Source organism: Triticum dicoccoides, chromosome 6B (assembly GCF_002162155.2).
Source record: "Triticum dicoccoides isolate Atlit2015 ecotype Zavitan chromosome 6B, WEW_v2.0, whole genome shotgun sequence".
NCBI lineage: Eukaryota > Viridiplantae > Streptophyta > Magnoliopsida > Poales > Poaceae > Triticum > Triticum dicoccoides.
This window is the reverse complement of record NC_041391.1, coordinates 331,409,108-331,432,129: the sequence shown is the minus strand read 5'-3', so window position 1 is coordinate 331,432,129 and position 23,022 is coordinate 331,409,108.

Below are 23,022 nucleotides of genomic sequence, written 5' to 3'. Positions count from 1 at the left end.
TGGGTATGTCTACTTAATGAAACACAAGTCTGAGACCTTTGAAAAGTTCAAGGAATTTCATAATGAGGTAGAGAATCAACGTGACCGAAAGATAAAGTTCCTACGATCAGATCGTGGAGGAGAATATTTAGGTCACGAATTTGGTACACACTTAAGGAAATGTGGAATCGTTTCACAGCTCACGCCGCCTGGAACACCTCAGCGTAACGGTGTGTCCAAACGTCGTAATCGCACTCTATTGGATATGGTGCGGTCTATGATGTCTCTTACCGACTTACCGCTATCATTTTGGGGATACGCACTAGAGACAGCTACATTCACTTTAAATAGGGCACCGTCTAAATCCGTTGAGACGACACCGTATGAATTATGGTTTGAGAAGAAACCTAAGCTGTCATTTCTAAAAGTTTGGGGATGCGATGCTTATGTCAAGAAACTTCAACCTGAAAAGCTCGAACCCAAGTCGGAAAAATGCGTCTTCATAGGATACCCTAAGGAAACCATTGGGTATACCTTCTACTTAAGATCCGAGGGCAAGATCTTTGTTGCCAAGAACGGATCCTTTCTGGAAAAAGAGTTTCTCTCGAAAGAAGTAAGTGGGAGGAAAGTAGAACTCGATGAAGTACTACCTCTTGAACAGGAAAGTAGTGCAGCTCAGGAAAATGTTCCTGTGATGCCTACACCGACTGGAGAGGAAAATAATGATGATGATCAAGATACTTCGGATCAAGTTGCTACTGAACTTCGTAGGTCCACAAGGACACGTTCCGCACCAGAGTGGTACGGCAACCCTGTCCTGGAAATCATGTTGTTAGACAATGGTGAACCTTCGAACTATGAAGAAGCGATGGCGGGCCCAGATTCCAACAAATGGCTTGAAGCCATGCGATTCGAGATAGAATCCATGTATGAAAACAAAGTATGGACTTTGACAGACTTGCCCGATGATCGGCGAGTGATAGAAAACAAATGGATCTTTAAGAAGAAGACGGACGCGGATGGTAATGTTACCATCTATAAAGCTCGACTTGTCGCTAAAGGTTATCGACAAGTTCAAGGGGTTGACTACGACGAGACATTCTCTCCCGTAGCGAAGCTGAAGTCCGTCCGAATCATGTTAGCAATTGCCGCATACTATGATTATGAGATATGGCAGATGGACGTCAAAACGGCATTCCTTAATGGACATCTTAAGGAAGAACTGTATATGATGCAGCTGAAAGGTTTTGTCGATCCTAAAGATGCTAACAAGGTATGCAAGCTCCAGCGATCCATTTATGGGCTGGTGCAAGCATCTCGGAGTTGGAACATTCGCTTTGATGAGATGATCAAAGCATTTGGGTTTATGCAGACTTATGGAGAAGCCTGTGTTTACAAGAAAGTGAGTGGGAGCTCTGTAGCATTTCTCATATTATATGTAGATGACATACTCTTGATGGGAAATGATATAGAACTTTTGGACAGCATTAAGGCCTACTTGAATAAGTGTTTTTCAATGAAGGACCTTGGAGAAGCTACTTACATATTAGGCATCAAGATCTATAGGGATAGATCGAGACGCCTCATAGGTCTTTCACAAAGCACATACCTTGATAAGATTTTGAAGAAGTTCAAAATGGATCAGTCCAAGAAAGGGTTCTTGCCTGTGTTGCAAGGTGTGAGATTGAGCTCGGCTCAATGCCCGGCCACGGCAAAAGATAAAGAGGAGATGAGTGTCATCCCCTATGCTTCAGCCATAGGATCTATTATGTATGCCATGCTGTGTACCAGACCTGATGTAAACCTTGCCGTAAGTTTGGTAGGAAGGTACCAAAGTAATCCCGGCAAGGAACACTGGACAGTGGTCAAGAATATCCTAAAGTACCTGAAAAGGACAAAGGACATGTTTCTCGTTTATGGAGGTGACGAAGAGCTCGTCTTAAAGGGTTACGTCGACGCTAGCTTCGACACAGATCTGGATGACTCTAAGTCACAAACCGGATATGTGTATATGTTGAATGGTGGAGCAGTGAGCTGGTGCAGCTGCAAGCAGAGCATCGTGGCGGGATCTACATGTGAAGCGGAGTACATGGCAGCCTCGGAGGCAGCGCATGAAGCAATTTGGGTGAAGGAGTTCATCACCGACCTAGGAGTCATACCCAATGCGTCGGGGCCAATCAAACTCTTTTGTGACAACACTGGAGCTATTGCCCTTGCCAAGGAGCCCAGGTTTCACAAGAAGACCAGGCACATCAAGCGTCGTTTCAACTCCATCCGTGAAAATGTTCAAGATGGAGACATAGATATTTGCAAAGTACATACAGATCTGAATGTTGCAGATCCATTGACTAAACCTCTCTCGCGAGCAAAACATGATCAACACCAAAACTCTATGGGTGTTCGATTCATCACAATGTAACTAGATTATTGACTCTAGTGCAAGTGGAAGACTGTTGGAAATATGCCCTAGAGGCAATAGTAAAAGGTTATTATTATATTTCCTTATTCATGATAATTGTCTTTATTCATGCTATAACTGTATTATCCGGAAATCGTAATACACGTGTGAATACATAGACCATAATATGTCCCTAGTAAGCCTCTAGTTGACTAGCTTGTTGATCAACAGATAGTCATGGTTTCCTGACTATGGACATCAGTTGTCGTTGATAACGGGATCACATCATTAGGAGAATTATGTGATGGACAAGACCCAATCCTAAGCATAGCACAAGATCGTGTAGTTCGTTTGCTAGAGCTTTTCCAATGTCAAGTATCCTTTCCTTAGACCATGAGATCGTGTAACTCCCGGATACCGTAGGAGTGCTTTCGGTGTACCAAACGTCACAACGTGACTGGGTGACTATAAAGGTGCACTACAGGTATCCCCGAAAGTGTCTGTTGGGTTGACAAGGATCGAGACTGGGATTTGTCACTCCGTATGACGGAGAGGTATCTCTGGGCCCACTCGGTAATGCATCATCATAATGAGCTCAAAGTGACCAAGTGTTTGGTCACGGGATCATGCATTACGGTACGAGTAAAGTGACTTGCTGGTAACGAGACTGAACGAGGTATTGGGATACCGACGATCGAGTCTCGGTCAAGTAACGTACCGATTGACAAAGGGAATTGTATATGGGGTTGATCGAATCCTCGACATCGTGGTTCATCCGATGAAATCATCGTGGAACATGTGGGAGCCAACATGGGTATCCAGATCCCGCTGTTGGTTATTGGCCGGAGAGCTGTCTCGGTCATGTCTGCATGATTCCCGAACCCGTAGGGTCTACACACTTAAGGTTCAGTGACGCTAGGGTTATTAGGAATACTTGTATGTGATTACCGAATGTTGTTTGGAGTCCCGGATGAGATCCCGGATGTCATGAGGAGTTCCGGAATAGTCTAGAGGTGAAGATTTATATATAGGAAGTGCTGTTTTGGCCATCGGGAAAGTTTCGTGTTCACCCGGTATTGTACCGGGACCACCGGAAGGGTCCCGGGGGTTCACCGGGTGGGGCCACCCAACCCGGAGGGCCCCGTGGGCTGAAGTGGGGAGGGGACCAGCCCCTGGTGGGCTGGTGCGCCCCCCCTGGGCCCCCCTCTGCGCCTAGGGTTGGGAACCCTAGGGGAGGGGGCACCTCCACTTGCCTTGGGGGGCACTCCACCCCCCTTGGCCGCCGCCCCCCTAGAGATCCCATCTCTAGGGCCGGCTACCCCCCTGGGGGGCTATATAAAGGAGGGGGGAGGGAGGGCAGCCGCACCCCTGAGTCTTGGCACCTCCCTCCCCCTGCTACACCTCTTCCTCCTCCCGCGGTTGCTTGGCAAAGCCCTGCCAGAGTACTGCTTCTCCACCACCACCACGTCGTTGTGCTGCTGCTGGAGTCTTCTTCCTCAACCTCTCCTTTCCCCTTGCTGGATCAAGAAGGAGGAGACGTCATCCGCTCCGTACGTGTGTTGAATGCGGAGGTGCTGTCCGTTCAGCACTTGGTCATCTGTGATTTGAATCACGGCGAGTACGACTCCATCATCCCCGTTCTCTTGAACGCTTCCGTTCACGATCTACAAGGGTATGTAGATGCACTCCTATCACTCGTTGCTTAGATGAACTCATAGATGGATCTTGGTGAAACCGTAGGAAAAATTTTAATTTTCTGCAATGTTCCCCAACAAGGTATTGAAGACTCTGTAGGTGTGCGAGTCCTTTCCCTAACTAGGCATAAAACCCTCATGTGCTTTCGGTGCAAATTTAGAGTTGTGATGAGGATCTCTAATACAGCATTTAGCACCAAAGACTATGAAATAACTTACATTGGGTTTCTTGTCAGTGAGGAGTTCATATGAGGTCTTTCTGAAGAATTTGTGAAGATATACCCTGTTGATGATGTGGCATGCAGTATCAATAGCATCAAGCCAGAAACAAGGTGGAGTCTTGTATTTATCAAGCATAGTGTGAGCCATCTCAACAAGAGTCATGTTCTTGCGCTCCACGACGCCATTCTGCTGAGGAGTATAGGGAGCAAATAGCTCGTGAGTAATACCAAGTTCATCAAGATAGTCATCAAGACCAGTATTCTTGAACTCAGTCCCATTATCAATCCTGATATGCTTGATCTTCACATCTAAGTTCGTAGATGCTCTTGAGGAAAATCGTTTGAAGACTTCCTGCACTTCATTTTTTGTAAGTGATGATATGCACTCATGTGTAACGAGAATAATCATCAACAATGACAAAGCCATATAATGATGCAGAACTAGTGAACGTGGATAATGACTAGGGCCAAAGAGATCCATGTGAAGTAATTCAAATGGACGAGAAGTTGTCATGATAGTCTTTGAGGGATGCTTGGCTCTGGTGATCTTTCCAGCCTCACAAGCCCCACAAAGATGATCTTTGAGGAATTTGACAGCCTCGATGCCAATGACATGCTTCTTCTTCGCGAGTGTATGCAAGTTCCTCATCCCAGCATGACCAAGACGTCGATGCCATAACTAGCCCTCTGAAGCTTTTGCAAGTAGACATGTGGCACGCTGTGGTCCTGCAGAGAAATCAACAATATACAAGTCTCCTCTCCTAAAGCCTTTGAAGACTTTGGAATTGTCAGATTCCATTAGCACAATGCAACGATATTTGCCAAAAACTGCAACCATATCAAGATCACAAAGCATTGAGATAGACATGAGGTTCAATCCTAAGGACTTGACAAGCATTACTTTGTTCCATGTGTCTATCCTTTGAGATTGCAACCCTACCTAGACCCGATACCTTGCTTTTGCCTTTGTCAGCATAGGTGATATGCTTCAGATGCGATGGAGATAAAGCAGTGTCCATCAATAAGTCCCTGTTGCTGGTCATATGATTTGTACATCCACTACCGAGGACCCACTCGGTAGCTTTGGGTTGTTCATCCCGCAGATGAATTAGTGCAACTTACGAACCCATATACTTCATCAGTGAAGGATATGATATAAATTTAATCCGATTGAATTTCATCAACAGTATAACATATATAGCAATATGAGGACGTGAGAAATGAGTAAATCATTTGTTCATGATTAGCTTGCGTCCATTCAAGAATATTCAGGTCTCCAGCAAATTCTTCAGACGATTAAGTTCGTCTGGAGACCTGACCCTGCATAAGAGATTAGTTCTTTTTCTTCACCACCCACATTTGGAGGGGTGGCAAAGAGTTCATCATTCTGCGAGCTCCATAAGAAAAGTATGGCATAGAAGCCAACACACTTTGTTTCTTAGAAGAGGGGCTAGGATAAGCATATGAATAAGCAGAGAAATTCTTCGAGGACTTATGAACATAATGGTTTAAAGAATAATGCACATATTCATAGCCTTTAGACTTTCCCCACGAAACAGAAGTGTTAGCACGATGATGTTCATATGAGGATTTGGATCCATCTGAGGAATTTGATCCAACTGAAGAATTTGGTCCATATGAGGACCTTGATCCATATGAAAATTTTGATCCATATGAAGAATTTGAGCTGGGGTTCCTATTCTTCATAGGTGGCGTCATGATCACATTCACCTGAAGATTTTCAAGGCACCTTTTGGGAACCCAGATTTTCTTCATAGGGGAATTGTTCCTGCGGTTAGTTCCAACATATCGAGCAAGTAATTCACCATTCTGATTCTTGAACAGTTTATAGTTGGAGTCAAATGACTCGTCAGAGGAATATGAAGATTCACAAGTAAAGCCAGATAAAGTGCATGGATCTATAGGAGGTCCTTTTGCAGCAACCCATGAGGTTTTGGGGTACTACTCAGGCTTCCAGTAGGTCCCATCATCATTGAGTTTCCTCTCAAAGGCAATACCCTCTTTCCTAGGGTTCTTGTTCAAGATCTGCTTTTTGAGGACATCACAAAGAGTCTGATGCCCTTTGAGGCTTTTCTATATGCCTGTCACATACAATTCCTTCAACCCTGCATATCGTCAGTGATACTTATGGTATCCTCAGATGAGAAATTTGTGACCACCGAGACAGTTGAAGAATTTGCAGCAATAGAAGCATTTGAACATTGAGGTGAAGAATTAGCAGATTCACGCTTAATGCATTTCAGACATGGTGGAATAAATTGTTCCTGAGCGGAACTGATCTGTTGAGAAAGTAATGAATCGTTTTCCGTCTGAAGATCTTCATAACTCACTTTTAACTTCTCAAGATCTTGCTTTCTATGAAGAAATTCATAAGAAAGCTTCTCATGATCAGCTAAAAGAGAGTTATGATGACCCTGAAGATTGTCAAACTTAAACTGAAGTCTTTGAAGATTATCAGTCAAAGTCTTAGTCCGATTCAATTCCTCACCCAACAAGTCATCGCTTTTGTGTAGCAGATTTTGAACCTTTTCCAAAGCCTTTTGTTGTTTAACAGCAATCTTAGCAAGTTTGGAATAGCTAGGTTTGAGATTGTCATCAGATTCATCCTCACTAGATTCAGAGGGGGAATGTTTGAGTACCTTGGCACCTTTTGCCATGACGCAATAGGTGGGAGCATAGTCATGGGCGCTCTTGTCAGTAGAGTTGGGGAGGTCATTTTCTTCAGCGTTGAAGATGGACTTGCTGACGTAAGCAGTAGCGAGGGCAACGCTCGCCACACCAGAGTCTGACTCCTGAGATTCCTCCTCTTCCACATTTTCCTTAGATTCAGCTTTAGGGTCCATTTCCTTGCCAATAAATGCCCGAGCCTTCTTGGAACTGCTCTTCTTGTGAGATGAAGACTTTGAAGATTTTGATGATGATGACTTTGAAGATTTCTTCTCCTTCTTTGAGTCATCAGAATCGTCATCTTTGTACTTCTTCTTCTTTGATTCCTTTTCCCACTGAGGACAATCAGACATGTAGTGACCAGGTTTCTTGCATTTGTGGCAAGTCCTCTTTTTGTAGTCACGGGATGAGGAATCATCACTTCTTGAAGACTTTCCAAAGCGACCACGGCGAGAGACAGGATCACCAAGGCTGCTACCAGAATATTCACCTTCAGATTCAAAGACTGCCTTGGCCTTCAGTGCACGTGATCTTCCATAGCTCGGACCATAGAGGTATCTCTTCTCAGCAAGCTGGAACTCATGAGTATTTAGCCTCTCGAGGATATCAGCAGGATCTAGAGACTTGTAGTCTCCTCGCTCTTGAATCATCAGTGCAAGGGTATCAAATGAGGAATCAAGTGATCTCAGCAATTTCTTCACCACCTCATGATCGGCGATGTCAGTGGCACCAAGTGCTTGAAGCTCATTTGATATGTCAGTTTGGCGATCGAAGGTTTGCTGAACATTTTCATTGTCGAGTCTTTTGAAGCGGTTGAAGAGATTGTGAAGAACATCAACTTGGGAGTCACGTTGAGTGGAGACTCCTTCGTTGACCTTGGACAGCCTGTCCCAAATCAGCTTTGCTGTTTCCAAAGCACTCACTCTGTCGTACTGTCCTTTGGTCAGATGACCACATATGATATTCTTCGCTTGAGGGTCGAGTTGCTTGAATCTCTTCACATCAGCAGCATTCACAGACGGGGTGACAGAGGGAACACCATTTTCCACAACATACCAGAGATCGTTATCAACTGTCTCAAGATGCATGAGCATCTTGTTCTTCCAGTAGGGGTAGTCCGTCCCATCGAAGGTAGGACACCCAGCCAAGACCTTGATCATTCCTGCAGTCGACATAACTTAAACTCCAGGTGGTTAAACCAAAATCACTCAGAACAAGGGAGTACCTTGCTCTGATACCAATTGAAAGTGCGTTATATTGACTAGAGGGGGTGAATAGGCAATTTTTACAAATTCGTCATTGAGGAATTTCTAGGTGGAGAAATTCCTAAGCGACGACACACTAGCAGCGGAATAAGTACTCAGGTATAAGCATAACAGGGTAACATCATAGTCATCATGATGAAATGAAAACAAACACAGAGTACAGATAGCGTGAAAACAGGATAAGCAGGCTGAAGACTATGTGACTGAAGAATTAGGATTGAGGTAATAGAGAAAGTCTTCAGTCAAATTCTTCAAACAATAATGACCAGGTTCATCAACACATGAATGAGGAATTGAAAGGGTTGAGGAAATAGAACCATTTGGCTTGGTGAAGACAATGATTTGGTAGACCAGTTCCAACTGCTGTGACAGTTGTACGTCTAGTTGGAGCGGCTAGGTATTTAAACCCGAGGACACACAGTCCCGGACGCACAGTCCTCACCGTATTCTCCTTGAGCTAAAGTCACATAGACCTCGCCTAATCACTCGTGGTAAGTTTTCAGGTGACTTCCAAACCTTCACAGACTTGGTCACTCGACGATCCACAATTCCTCTTGGATGCTCAGACCATGACGCCTAACCGTCTGGAGGATACACAGTCCTCAAAGGTAACAAGCATCGGTTCCACACAGGAACAATCTCTTCCATGATGCTCAGTCACTTTGGGTTTGTAGGTGTTTAAGTTTGGGTTTTGGGTTTTCCGCACTTGATGATTTTCGCTCAAAGTCTTCGGAGGATGGGATGCTCTCAATGACAAGTGTCAGTTTCTCTCGGAGCAGCCAACCAGCTAGTGGTTGTAGGGGGTGGCTATTTATAGCCTAGGGATCAGCCCTACAAGATAAGACATAAATGCCCTTCAATGATATGGTGGGTAGATATTTTAGGACAGTTGGCGCATAGCACAACAATGGTCGGACATGAGGTTCAAATTCGTCAGGGCTATCATGTTCCTCACTGTGTAGGCAATCCGCACTGGTGAATTCCTAACTCCTCAGTCGGAACAAATTCCCTAGAGACCAGAAGATCTTCGTCTCTGTCACTGAAGAAATTGACTGAACTGATATGAGATTTCCAATGGCTTCACTCGAAAGGATTGGGTAGGTGTAGGATTTTGAGATGAGCATCACTTGGAAATCACTTTCCTTAGTATTACCTCGACCCCTTTAACAGTATGGTGTTTCCTATGACTCAAGAAAGAGAAAATGAAACTACGAAAACAAAAGTTTTCACGCTTCATAATCCTCGCATGAATATCCAAGTCTTCAAGGTCACACCAATTTCTTCACTTTCAAAATCTTCAGGAGAACTAAAGTCTTCAGCTGAAGACATACATTTTTAGGGGTCGACTCTCATCGTAAATATCAAACTCCTCATCGACTTATAGAGCCTGTGTACACTCATAAACACATTAGACACTTAACCTATAAGTCTTCAATACACCAAAATCTCTAAGGGGCACTAGATGCACTTACAATGATCCACATGCATGCAAAGTTGACACTCTTCCAAAATAGTGGGATTATCATCAAATAAAGTCATGACCTCCCCAAGCCCACGTTTATCAAAAAATTCATAAGATTGATCATTCTCCAAAGTAGTGGGATCATTAATACCTAGAGTTGACACTCCTCCAAACCCACATTCAATATTATTGCAAACACTATTATCAATATCATATTCATCATGAGGCGTAAATCAATTTTCCAGATCATAAGAACATTATCACCCCAATCATGATCATTGCAATAAGTAGTAGACATAGCAAAATTAACATCCCCAAGCTTGGGGTTTTGCAGATTATTAGCATAGTTGACATTAATAGAATTTATAGTTAAATCATTGTAATCATGCTTTTCATTCAAGGAGCTATCATGAATCACTTCATAAATTTCTTCATCACAATTTTCAGATTCACGAATCTCAAGCAAAACTTCATAAAGATAATATAGTGCACTCAAATCACTAGCAATTGGTTCATCATAACTGGATCTTTTAAAAAGATTAGCAAGTGGATGAGGATCCATATCAAAGTTTTTTAGCAAGCAAAGATGCAAGCAAATAGAAGGGACATGGCAACACAAGCAAATATGAGATCAGAAAAATGGAGAACGAAAAAGAGGGAGAATACAACAACAAATTTTTGTGAAGTGGGGAGAGGAAAATGAGAGGCAAATGGAAAATAATGTAAATTGCAAGCAGATGGGATTTGTGATTAGGAACCTGGTACATGTTGATGATGTCCTCCGCGGCAATGACGCCAAAAATTCTTTCTGATGTTTTCTTGAACTATGTCGGTATTTCCCCAAAGAGGAAGGTATGATGCATCACAGTGATGTCTACTACACAACCTCCTTCTTGTAGACGTTGTTGGGCCTCTAGGTGCAGAGGTTTGTAGGGTAGTAGCAAATTTCCCTCAAGTGGATGACCTAAAGTTTATCAATCTGTGGGAGGCATAGGATGAAGATGGTCTCTCTCAAACAACCCTGCAACCAAATAACAAAGGGTCTCTTGTGTCCCCAACACACCCAATACAATGGTAAAATGTATATGTGCACTAGTTTGGTGAAGAGATGGTGATACAAGTGCAATATGGATAGTAGATATTGATTTTTGTAATCTGAAAATATAAAAATAGCAAGCTAGCAAGTGGTAAAAGTGAGCAAAAACGGTATTGCAATGCTTCGAAACAAGGCCTAGGGTTCATACTTTCACTAGTGCAAGTTCTCTCAACAACAACAACATAATTGGATCATATAACAATCCCTTAACGTGCAACAAAGAGTCACTCCAAAGTCACTAATAGCAGAGAACAAACAAAGAGATTATTGTAGGGTACGAAACCACCTCAAAGTTATTCTTTTCGATCAATCCATTGGGCTATTCCTATAAGTGTCGCAAACATCCCTAGAGTTCGTAGTAAAATAACACCTTAGGACACACATCAACCAAAACCCTAATGTCACCTAGATACTCCAATGTCACCACAAGTATCCGCGGGTATGATTATACGATATGCATCACACAATCTCAGATTCATCTATTCAAACCAACACAAAGAACTTCAAAGAGTGCCCCAAAGTTTCTACCAGAGAGTCAAGACGAAAACGTGTGCCAACCCCTATGCATAAGTTCACAAGGTCACTGAACCCGCAAGTTGATCACCAAAACATACATCAAGTGGATCACGTGAATATCCCATTGTCACCACAGATAAGCACATGCAAGACATACATCAAGTGTTCTCAAATCCTTAAAGACTCAATCTGATAAGGTAACTTCAAAGGGAAAACTCAATCCATTACAAGAAGGTAGAGGGGGAGAAACATCATAAGATCCAACTATAATAGCAAAGCTCGCGGTACGTCAAGATCATGCCATATCAAGAACACGAGAGAGAGAGAGAGAGAGAGAGAGAGAGAGAGATCAAACACATAGCTACTGGTACATACCCTCGGCCCCGAGGGTGAACTACTCCCTCCTTGTCATGAAGAGCACCGGGATGATGAAGATGGCCACCGGTGATGATTCCCTCCTCCGTCAGGGTGCCGGAACAGGGTCCCGATTGGTTTTTGGTGGCTACAGAGGCTTGCGGCGGCGTAACTCCCGATCTAGGTTTCTTTTTGGGGGTTTCTGTATTTATAGGAACTTTTGGCGTCAGTTTCACGTCAGGGGGGTCTCCGAGTAAACCACGAGGTAGGGGCACCCTCCCTGGGGGGTAGGACGCGCCCCCACCCTCGTGGATGACTCGGGACTCTTCTGGCCCAACTCTTTTGCTTCGGGGGCTTGTCCATAAAAAATCTTTGTAAATTGGCAGGTCAATTGGACTTCGTTTGGTATTCCTTTTCTGTAAAACAAAAATAAGGAAAAATAGAAACTGGCAGTGGGCTCTATGTTAATATGTTAGTCCCAAAAATCATATAAAATAGCATATAAATGCTTAAGAAACATCCAAGATGGATAATATAATAGCATGGAACAATAAAAAATTATAGATACGTTGGAGATGTATCAAGCATCCTCAAGCTTAATTCCTGCTCGTCCTCGAGTAGGTAAATGATAAAAATAGAATTTTTGATGTGGAATGCTACCTAACATATTTATCCATGTAATTCTCTTTATTATGGCATGAATGTTCAGATCCATAAGATTCAAAACAAAAGTTTAATATTAACATAAAAACGATAATACTTCAAGCATACTAACAAGGCAATTATGTCTTCTCAAAATAACATGGCCAAAGAAAGCTTATCCCTACAAAATCATATAGTCTGTATATGCTCCATCTTCATCACACAAAATATTCAAATCATGCACAACCCTGGTTTCAGCCAAGCAATTGTTTCATACTTTAGTATTCTCAAACTTTTTCAACTTTCACGCAATATATGAGCGTGAGCCATGGACATAACTCTGTAGGTGGAATAGAATGGTGGTTGTGGAGAAGACAAAAAGAAGGAGATAGTCTCACATCAACTAGGCGTATCAACGGGCTATGGAGATGCCCATCAATGGATATCAATGTGAGTGAGTAGGGATTGTGATGCAACGGATGCACTAGAGCTATAAGTTTATGAAAGCTCAAAAAAGAAACTAAGTGGATGTGCATCCAACTTGCTTGCTCATGAAGACCTAGGGCATTTGAGGAAGCCCATCGTTGGAATATACAAGCCAAGTTCTATAATGAAAAATTCCCACTAGTATATGAAAGTGACAAAATAAGAGACTCTCTATCATGAAGATCATGGTGCTACTTTGAAGCACAAGTGTAGTAAAAGGATAGTAGCATTGCCCCTTCTCTCTTTTTCTCTCATTTTAATTTTTTTTATTTTCTTCTCTGGCCTTTTTTTATTTGGCTTCTTTGGCCTCCCTTTTTTTGATTTCCTCACATGGGATAATGCTCTAATAATGATGATCATCACACTTTTATTTACTTACAACTCAAGAATTACAACTCGATACTTAGAACAAAATATGACTCTATATGAATGCCTCCGGCGGTGTACCGGGATGTGCAATTCATCAAGAGTGACATGTATGAAAGAATTATGAATGGTGGCTTTGCCACAAATACGATGTCAACTACATGATCGTGCAAAGAAATATGACAATGATGAGGCGTGTCATAATAAACGGAACGGTGGAAAGTTGCATGGCAATATATCTCAGAATGGCTATGGAAATGCCATAATAGGTATGTATGGGGGCTATTTTGAGGAAGGTATATGGTGGGTGTAAGGTACCGGCGAAAGTTGCGCGGTATAAGAGAGGCTAGCAATGGTGGGAGGGTGAGAGTGCGTATAATCTATGGACTCAACATTAGTCATAAAGAACTCACATACTTATTGCAAAAATCTATTAGTCATCGAAACCAAGCACTACGCACATGCTCCTAGGGGAAGGGTTAGTAGGAGTTAACCATCGCAAAATCCCGACCTCCACACAAAGGATGACAATAAAAAAACACCTCATGCTCCAACTTCGTTACATAACGGTTCACCATACATGCATGCTACGGGAATCACAAACCTCAACACAAGTATTTATCAAATTCACAATTACCCCACTAGCATGACTCTCATCATCTTCATATCTCAAAGCAATCATAAGGATCAAACTTATCATAGTATTCAATGCACTTTATATGAAAGTTTTGTTTATATCCCTCTTAGATGCCTATCATATTAGGACTAAATTCATAACCAAAGCAAATTACCATGCTGTTTAAATATTCTCAAAATAATATAAGTGAAGCATGAGAGTTCATCAATTTCTTCAAAAATAAAACTAACATCATGCTCTAAAAAGATATAAATGAAGCACTAGAGCAAATGACAAACTACTCCAAAAAGATATAAGTGAAGATCAATGAGTAGTTGAATAATTATGTAACTATGTGAAGACTCTCTAACATTTAAGAATTTCAGTTCTTGGGATATTATTCAAACAGCAATCAAAACAAAATAAAATAAAATGACGCACCAAGCAAAACACATATCATGTGGTGAATAAAAATATAGCTCCAAGTAAAGTTACCGATGAACAAAGACGAAAGAGGGGATGCCATCCGGGGCATCCCCAAGCTTAGGCTCTTGGTTGTCCTTGAATATTACCTTGGGGTGCCTTGGGCATCCCCAAGCTTAGGCTCTTGCCACTCTTATTCCATGGTCCATTGAATCTTTACCCAAAACTTGAAAACTTCACAACACAAAACTCAACAAAAAACTCATAAGCTCCGTTAGTATAAGAAAATAAATCACCACTTTTGATACTGTTGTGAACTCAATCTAAATTCATATTGGTGTAATATCTACTGTATTCCAACTTCTCTATGGTTCATACCCTCCGATACTACTCATAGATTCATCACAATAAGCAAACAACACATAGAAAACAGAATCTGTCAAAAACAGAACAGTCTGTAGTAATCTGTAACTCTTGAATACTTCTGCAACTCCAAAATTCCAGAAAAATTGGAAAAGCCTGAGAAATTTGTTTAGCAATCCAGAGCAAAAAGACTCATATCAAAAGCACGTTTATGTGAATTATTGAAACTAATTTACTGGGCGCAAAAGTTTTCAATTTTCAGCAGGATCAACACAACTATCACCACAAGCTATCCTAAAGGCTTTACTTGGCACTTTATTAAAAAGAAAGATATAAAATATGATCACTACAGTAGCTTAATCATGTGGACACACAAAAACATTAGGTAACGGTGTTGGGTTGTCTCCCAACAAGCGCTTTTCTTTAATGCCTTTCTAGCTAGGCATGATGATTTCAATGATGCTCACATAATAGATAAGAATTGAAACACAAAGAGAGCATCATGAAGAATATGAATAGCACATTTAAGTCTAAACCACTTCCTATGCATAGGGATTTTGTGAGAAAACAACTTATGGGAACAAGAATCAACTAGCATAGGAAGGCAAAGCAAGCATAACTTCAAAATTTTCAACACATAGAGAGGAAACTTGATATTATTGCAACTATAACAAGTATATATTCCTCCCTCATAATAATTTTCAGTAGCATCATGAATGAATTCAACAATATAGCTATCACATAAAGCATTCTTTTCATGAAACATAAGCATAAAATTTCTATTACTCTCCACATAAGCAAATTTCTTCTCATGAATAGTAGTGGGAGCAAACTCAACAGAACAACTATCATGTGAGGCATAATCCAATTGAAAATTAAAATCAGATAAAAAGTTTCATGGTTATCATTATTCTTTATAGCATACATGTCGTCACAATAATCATCATAGATAGCAACTTTGTTCTCATAATCAATTGGAACCTCTTTCGAAATAGTGGATTCATCACTAAATAAAGTCATGGCCTCTCCAAATCCACTTTCATAATTATCACAATAAGATTCAACACCCTTCAAAATAGTGGGCTTATTACTTCCTAAACACTCTTCCAAACCTACTTTCATCAATATAATCATCATAAATAGGAGGCATGCTATCATCATAATAAATTTTCTCATCAAAACTTGGGGGGGGGGATGTATCATATTCATCAAACATTGAATCCCCAAGCTTGTAGCTTTGCATATCATTACCATCATGGATATTCAACGAATTCATACTAACAACATTGCAATCATGCTCATCATTCAAAGATTGTATGGCAAACATTTTATTGCATTCTTCTTCTAACACTTTGGCACAATTATAGGAATCCTAATTTTCGCGAAAGACATTAAAAGGATGAAGCATATGAGGCAACCTCAATTCCATTTTTTGTACTTTTCTTTTATAAATAAAACTAGTGATAAAACAAGAAACTAAAATATTCGATTGCAAGATCTAAAGATATACCTTCAAGCACCAACCTCCCCGACAATGGCCCCAGAAAAGAGCTTGATGTCTACTACACAACCTTCTTCTTGTAGACGTTGTTGGGCCTCCAAGTGCAGAGGTTTGTAGGACAGTAGCAAATTTCCCTCAAGTGGATGACCTAAGGTTTATCAATCCGTCGGAGGTGTAGGATGAAGATGGTCTCTCTCAAACAACCCTGCAACCAAATAGCAAAGAGACTCTTGTGTCCCCAACACAACCAATACAATGGTAAATTGTATATGTGCACTAGTTCGGCGAAGAGATGGTGATACAAGTGCAATATGGATAGTAGATATGGATTTTTGTAATCTGAAAATAAAAAAACAGCAAGGTAGCAAGTGGTAAAAGTGAGCAAAAACGGTATTGCAATGCTTCGAAACAAGGCCTAGGCTTCATACTTTCACTAGTGCAAGTTCTCTCAACAATAATAACATAATTAGATCATATAACAATCCCTCAACGTGCAACAAAGAGTCACTCCAAAGTCACTAATAGCGGAGAACAAACAAAGAGATTATTGTAGGGAACGAAACCACCTTGAAGTTATTCTTTCCGATCAATCCATTGGGCTATTCCTATAAGTTTCACAAACATCCCTAGAGTTCGTAGTAAAATAACACCTTATGACACACATCAACCAAAACCCTAATATCACCTAGATACTCCAATTTCACCACAAGTATCCGCGGGTATGATTATACGATATGCATCACACAATCTCTGATTCATCTGTTCAAACCAAACAAAGAACTCCAAAGAGTGCCCCAAAGTTTCTACCGGAGAGTCAAGACGAAAATGTGTGCCAACCCCTATGCATAATTTCACAAGGTCACTGAACGCGCAAGTTGATCACCAAAACATACATCAAGTGGATCACGTGAATATCCCATTCTCACCACAATAAGCACATGCAAGACATACATCAAGTGTTCTCAAATCCTGAAAGACTCAAACCGATAAGGTAACTTCAAAGGGAAAACTCAATCCATTACAAGAAGGTAGAGGGGGAGAAACATCATAAGATCCAACTATAATAGCAAAGCTCGCGGTACATCAAGATCATGCCATATCAAGAACACGAGAGAGTGAGAGATCAAACACATAGCTACTGATACATACCCTCAGCCCCGAGGGTGAACTACTCCCTCCTTGTCATGTAGAGTGTCGGGATGATTAAGATGGCCACCGGTGATGATTCCCTCCTCCGGCAGGGTGTCGGAACAGGGTTCTGGTTGGTTTTTGGTGGCTATAGAGGCTTGAGACAGCGGAACTCTGGACTAGGTTTCTTTTCAGGGGTTTCTGTATTTATAGGAATTTTTGGCGTCGGTTTCATGTCAAGGGGGTCTCCGAGTAAACCACGAGGTAGGGGCACCCTCCCTGGGGGGTAGGGCGTGCCCCCACCCTCGTGAATGACTCGGGACTCTTCTAGCCCAACTCTTTTGCTTCGGGGGCTTCTTCTGGTCCATAAAAAATCTCTGTAAATTGGCAGGTCAATTGGACTTTGTTTGGTATTCCTTTTCTTTAGAACTCAAAAACAAGGAAAAAAAACAGAAACTGGCATTGGGCTCTATGTTAATAGGTTAGTCCAAAAAATCATATAAAATAGCATATAAAACATCCAAGATGGATAATATAATAGCATGGAACAATAAAAAATTATAGATATGTTGGAGACGTATCACACAGCAACAGTAGGTATTTCCCTCAGTGATGAGACCAAGGTTATCGAACCAGTAGGGGAACCACGCAACACCACGTAACAACACCTGCACACAAAGAACAAATACTTGCAACCCTACGTAAGAGAGGAGTTTTCAATCCCTCACGGGTAAAAATAGGTAAAATTGTAGTGGTTTGGATAAATAGATCTCGCGGGAACGCGAGATAAAATAAATAAATAAAAATTAGAGCAAGGTATTTTTGTATTTTTGGATTAATAGATCTAAAAATAAAAGCAAATAAAAATAGATCTCAAAGGCAAATTTAAGAAGAGACCCGGGGACTGTATATTTCACTAGTGGCTTCTCTCAAGAAAAATATCATACATTGGGTAAACAAATTATTGTTGGGAAATTGATAGAACTTCAAATAATCATGACGATATCTAGGCAATGATCATTATATAGGCATCACGTCCAAGATTAGTAGACCGACTCCCGCCTGCATCTACTACTATTACTCTACACATCGACTACTATCCAGTATGCATCACTATATAGGCATCACGTCTAAGAAATACGAAGCTATGATAAATCATGCATATAAGAGATCAAAAGGCTGAAATAACTTTCATGGATAAAAACATAGATCTGATCATAAACTCAAAGTTCATCGGATCCCAACAAACATACCGCAAAAAGAGTTACATCATATGGATCTCCAAGAGACCATTATATTGAGAATCAAACGAGAGAGAGAAAGCTATCTAGCTACTAATTACGGACCCGTAGGTCTACAATGAACTACTCATGCAGCATCGGAGAGGCACCAATGAGGATGATGAACCCCTCTGTGATGGTGTCTAGATTGGATCTGGTGTTTCTAGAACTTGCAGTGAATGGAATTAATTTTTGTCGACTCCCTCAGGGTTTCTGGAATATTATGGTATTTATAGAGCAAAGAGGCAGTGCGGGAGGCCACCGAGGTGGGCACAACCCACCCTGGGCGTGCCTGGGCCCCCAGGCACGCCCTAGTGGGTTGTGCTTCCTTCGGAGCACCCCATGGTACTTCTTTGGCCCAACAGGCGTCTTCTGGTTCAGAAAAAATCGACAAAAAATTTCGGTGTGTTTGGACTCTGTTTGTTATTGATTTCCTGCGATGTAAAAAACAAGCAGAAAACAAGAACTGACACTAGGCACTATGTCAATAGGTTAGTAACAAAAAATGATATAAAATGATTGTAAAATGACCTTAAAACATCCAAGAATGATAATATAACAACATGGAACAATAAAAAATTATAGATATGTTGAAGACGTATCAACCCTCGCCTCTATCAAGTGGTATCAGAGCGTATTGGACATTTGTACAATTCACATATGAAGATAAGGGGGAAAGAGAAGTTTTGGTGTTGTTCAAAAAGTACTCTCACATCACTTTTGGGCCAAGAGAAGATAGAGTCGAAGTCTCTCACGTTCTGGATTCAGATTCGGACTACACAGACATACCTGACTCAAAACGCCAAGAACTCTTTCATACAGACTCCGAGTTGGGTGATTCTTTTTTTGTTGGAAAGTAGATTTCATGCTCTTTCCAACCCAATTGGATTCACCTTCAAATTCCTCCGGAGAGTTGAGTTATTGACAAAACAATCTGATGTTGTGCTGTCAGGGCATCCGCACAACACTCAATCTTCCAATTTGCACCTAAAATGAAATTTCCCTTGTCATCTCTTATAACAGCATCCGCTGTGCCTCTTAGTTGATCATGATCAAAAGAAGCATCCACTAATTTAACAAAACCTATAGGAGATCTGCTCCATCTTTCATTCTTTTTCTTCCCCTTTGATGAGTGGGCATTTACATAGTTTGCCATTAGAGCTCGTATCCCCATCGAGGTTGATGTTGAATTACAGTGATAGTCCAATTAGCAAGAAAATAAAAAAAAGAAACATATGCATACATAAGCCGAGGGGTATACGCGGAGTGCCACACCCAGCATAAAGAACCCGTGGCAAGGCCTGGAAAATCGGGACCAAACGGCAGGACACGACGTAAGTGTAGGCCGAGAGTTGTGGACTTGTGGTGAGCACTCAACCTATGCATTGGACACATGGCAGTGATTGGTCGACCGTTGCTACCATTTTAGCCATGCAACAACACTCGGCTTATAGACATGGACTTGACGCACAATAGACCATAACGAATAAATAAGATGCACGGCTTACAATTGCGCTTGATCGTACGTGTTTGCCGACAACACAAATAGGTTGAGTGCTTACCACAACCCTCTGTACTTCTGATGATAACTAGAGACTGTTAAGACTAATTAGTCCATGCGATTAATTAGGGGAATCCTCGTTCCCCACGTGCAGTTGCGCTCAGCCGCACGACGATTACTTCTCGATCCCGTCCCTACAAACCGACGCCTCCTAGAGGTATCTCCTCAACATGTATATAATCTGTGACAATCATCAATGAAGGAATGGAATTCACTTTACATCTCTCTCGCTTATTATCTGTCGATCTGTGACGCCCCCGATTCAATCGTACACTAATCATGCACGCAAATGTGTACGATCAAGATCAGGGACTCACGGGAAGATATCACAACACAACTCTACAAATAAAATAAGTCATACAAGCATCATAATACAAGCCAGGGGCCTCGAGGGCTCGAATACAAGTGCTCGATCATAGACGAGTCAGCGGAAGCAACAATATCTGAGTACAGACATAAGTTAAACAAGTTTGCCTTAAGAAGGCTAGCATAAACTGGGATACAGATCGAAAGAGGCGCAGGCCTCCTGCCTGGGATCCTTCTAAACTACTCCAGGTCGTCGTCAGCGGGCTGCACGTAGTAGTAGGCACCTCCGGTGTAGTAGGGGTCATCGTCGACGGTGGCGTCTGGCTCCTGGACTCCAGCATCTGGTTGCGACAACCAGAAGAAAGGAAAGGGGGAAAAGGGGGGAGAAAGCAACCGTGAGTACTCATCCAAAGTACTCGCAAGCAAGAAACTAAACTACATATGCATGGGTATATGTGTAAGGAGGCCATATCAGTGGACTGAACTGCAGAATGCCAGAATAAGAGGGGGATAACTAGTCCTATCGAAGACTACGCTTCTCGCAGCCACCGTCTTGCATCAAGTAGAAGAGAGTAGATTGAAGTCCTCCAAGTAGCATCTCCAAGTAGCATCTCATAGCATAATCCTACCCGGCAATCCTCTCCTCGTCGCCCTGCGGAAAAGCGATCACCGGGTTGTCTGTGGAACTTTGAAGGGTGTGTTTTATTAAGTATCCGGTTCTAGTTGTCATAAGGTCAAGGTACAACTCCAAGTCGTCCTGTTACCAAAGATCACGGCTATTCGAATAGATTAACTTCCCTGCAGGGGTGCACCACATTCCCCAACACGCTCAATCCCATTTGGCCAGACACACTTTCCTGGGTCATGCCCGGCCGCGGAAGATCAACACGTCGCAGCCCCACCTAGGCAAAACAGAGAGGCCAGCACGCCGGTCTAAACCTAAGCGCGCAGGGGTCTGGGCCCATCGCCCTGAGCACACTTGCACGTTGCGTGGGCGGATGAAAGCAGACCTAGCCTAGTGGCGTTCCAGTCCAATTCGGCGCGCCCCGCTCCGTCGCTGACGTCTGAAGTGCTTCGGCTGATACCACGACGTCGGGATACCCATAACTACTCCCACGTAGATGGTTAGTGCGTATAGGCTCGTAGCCGACTCAGATCAAATACCAAGATCTCGTTAAGCGTGTTAAGTATCCGCGAACGCCGAACAGGGCCAGGCCCACCTGTCTCCTAGGTGGTCTCAACCTGCCCTGTCGCTCCGCCACAAAGTAACAGTCGAGGGCCGTCGGGAACCCAGGCCCACCACTACCGGGATGGAGCCACCTGTCCTTTCAGCCCCCTTATCCGAATCACTTGCGGGTACTCAACGAGCTGACCCGACTTTAGTCACCATCTGTATAGTATGTATGTATGTATAGTATATACCCGTGATCACCTCCCAAGTGATCACGGCCCGATGGTATAGCAAGGCAGACTGACAAGAATGTAGGGCCAATGATGATAAACTAGCATCCTATACTAAGCATTTAGGATTGCGGGTAAGGTATCAATGACTGTAGCAGCAATGACAGGCTATGCATCAGAATAGGATTAACGGAAAGCAGTAACATGCTACACTACTCTAATGTAAGCAGTATAGAGAAGAGTAGGCGATATCTGGTGATCAAAGGGGGGGCTTGCCTGGTTGCTCTGGCAAGAGAGAGGGGTCGTCAACTCCGTAGTCGAACTGGGGCGTCAGCCTCGTCACGGGGTCTACCGAAGAGAAGAGGGGGGAGAAACAGTAAATACATAGCAAGCAAGTGCATAACAGGATAACAGGCAGAGCTAGACGTGTTCTACGCGGTAGGAGGTGATACCGGTGAAGGGGGGAAGCATCCGGGAAGTATTCCTGGGGTTCCGTGTTTTCGGGCAGAGGAGCCGGAGGGGGGAAAGTTGCGAGTTCGATAGGTTAGGGGGGTGTGGCGGACGAACGGGTTGCGTATCCGGAATCGTCTCGTCGTTCTGAGAAACTTTCATGTAGAAAGTATTTTCATCCGAGTTACGGATTATTTTATATGAATTTCCAAAGTTTTATATGATTATATTGATTTATTTAACTCCAAAATTTAATCAGTAAAACTATTGTCACAAAGTGCAGTGCCAGCCATAGTGTATGACAGGTGGGTCAGAGTCAAAGTCAACAGTCTAGTCAGCTGTTGACTGGGTCAACGTTGACTGGTCAAACAGGGCAATGGGGCCCATCGTCATAGACTAGTTTAACTAAGCAGGTTTAATTAGATTAAATATGTTCATTAGGCTAATTAATCAAAGTTAATTAGGTAGTTAACTAAGCAAATTAATTAATTAATCAAATTACTAATTAATTAAATAATTATTTCTATTTTTCAATTTCGTTCGTTTTTTTTTAAACAGGGGCATGGGACCCCCGGTGTCATAGTCCCTAGTGGCCTAGCGGGCGACGGGTGCGGGCGTGCGTGCCCGAGGCCACCAGGGGCGGGGAGCACTCGGGCGCCCAGGGGGCGCGCGCCGGCGGCCATGGCGCGGCCGGTCGGAGCCGCAAGGACTGGGGCGGCGAGGCGCGGGGCCTGGCGGGCGTGGCCAGGGACGCGCGGTCCGGCGGCCACACCCGACGCGGGCAGGAAGCGAGAGCGGGGCGGCACGGCCACGGCGGACCAAGACG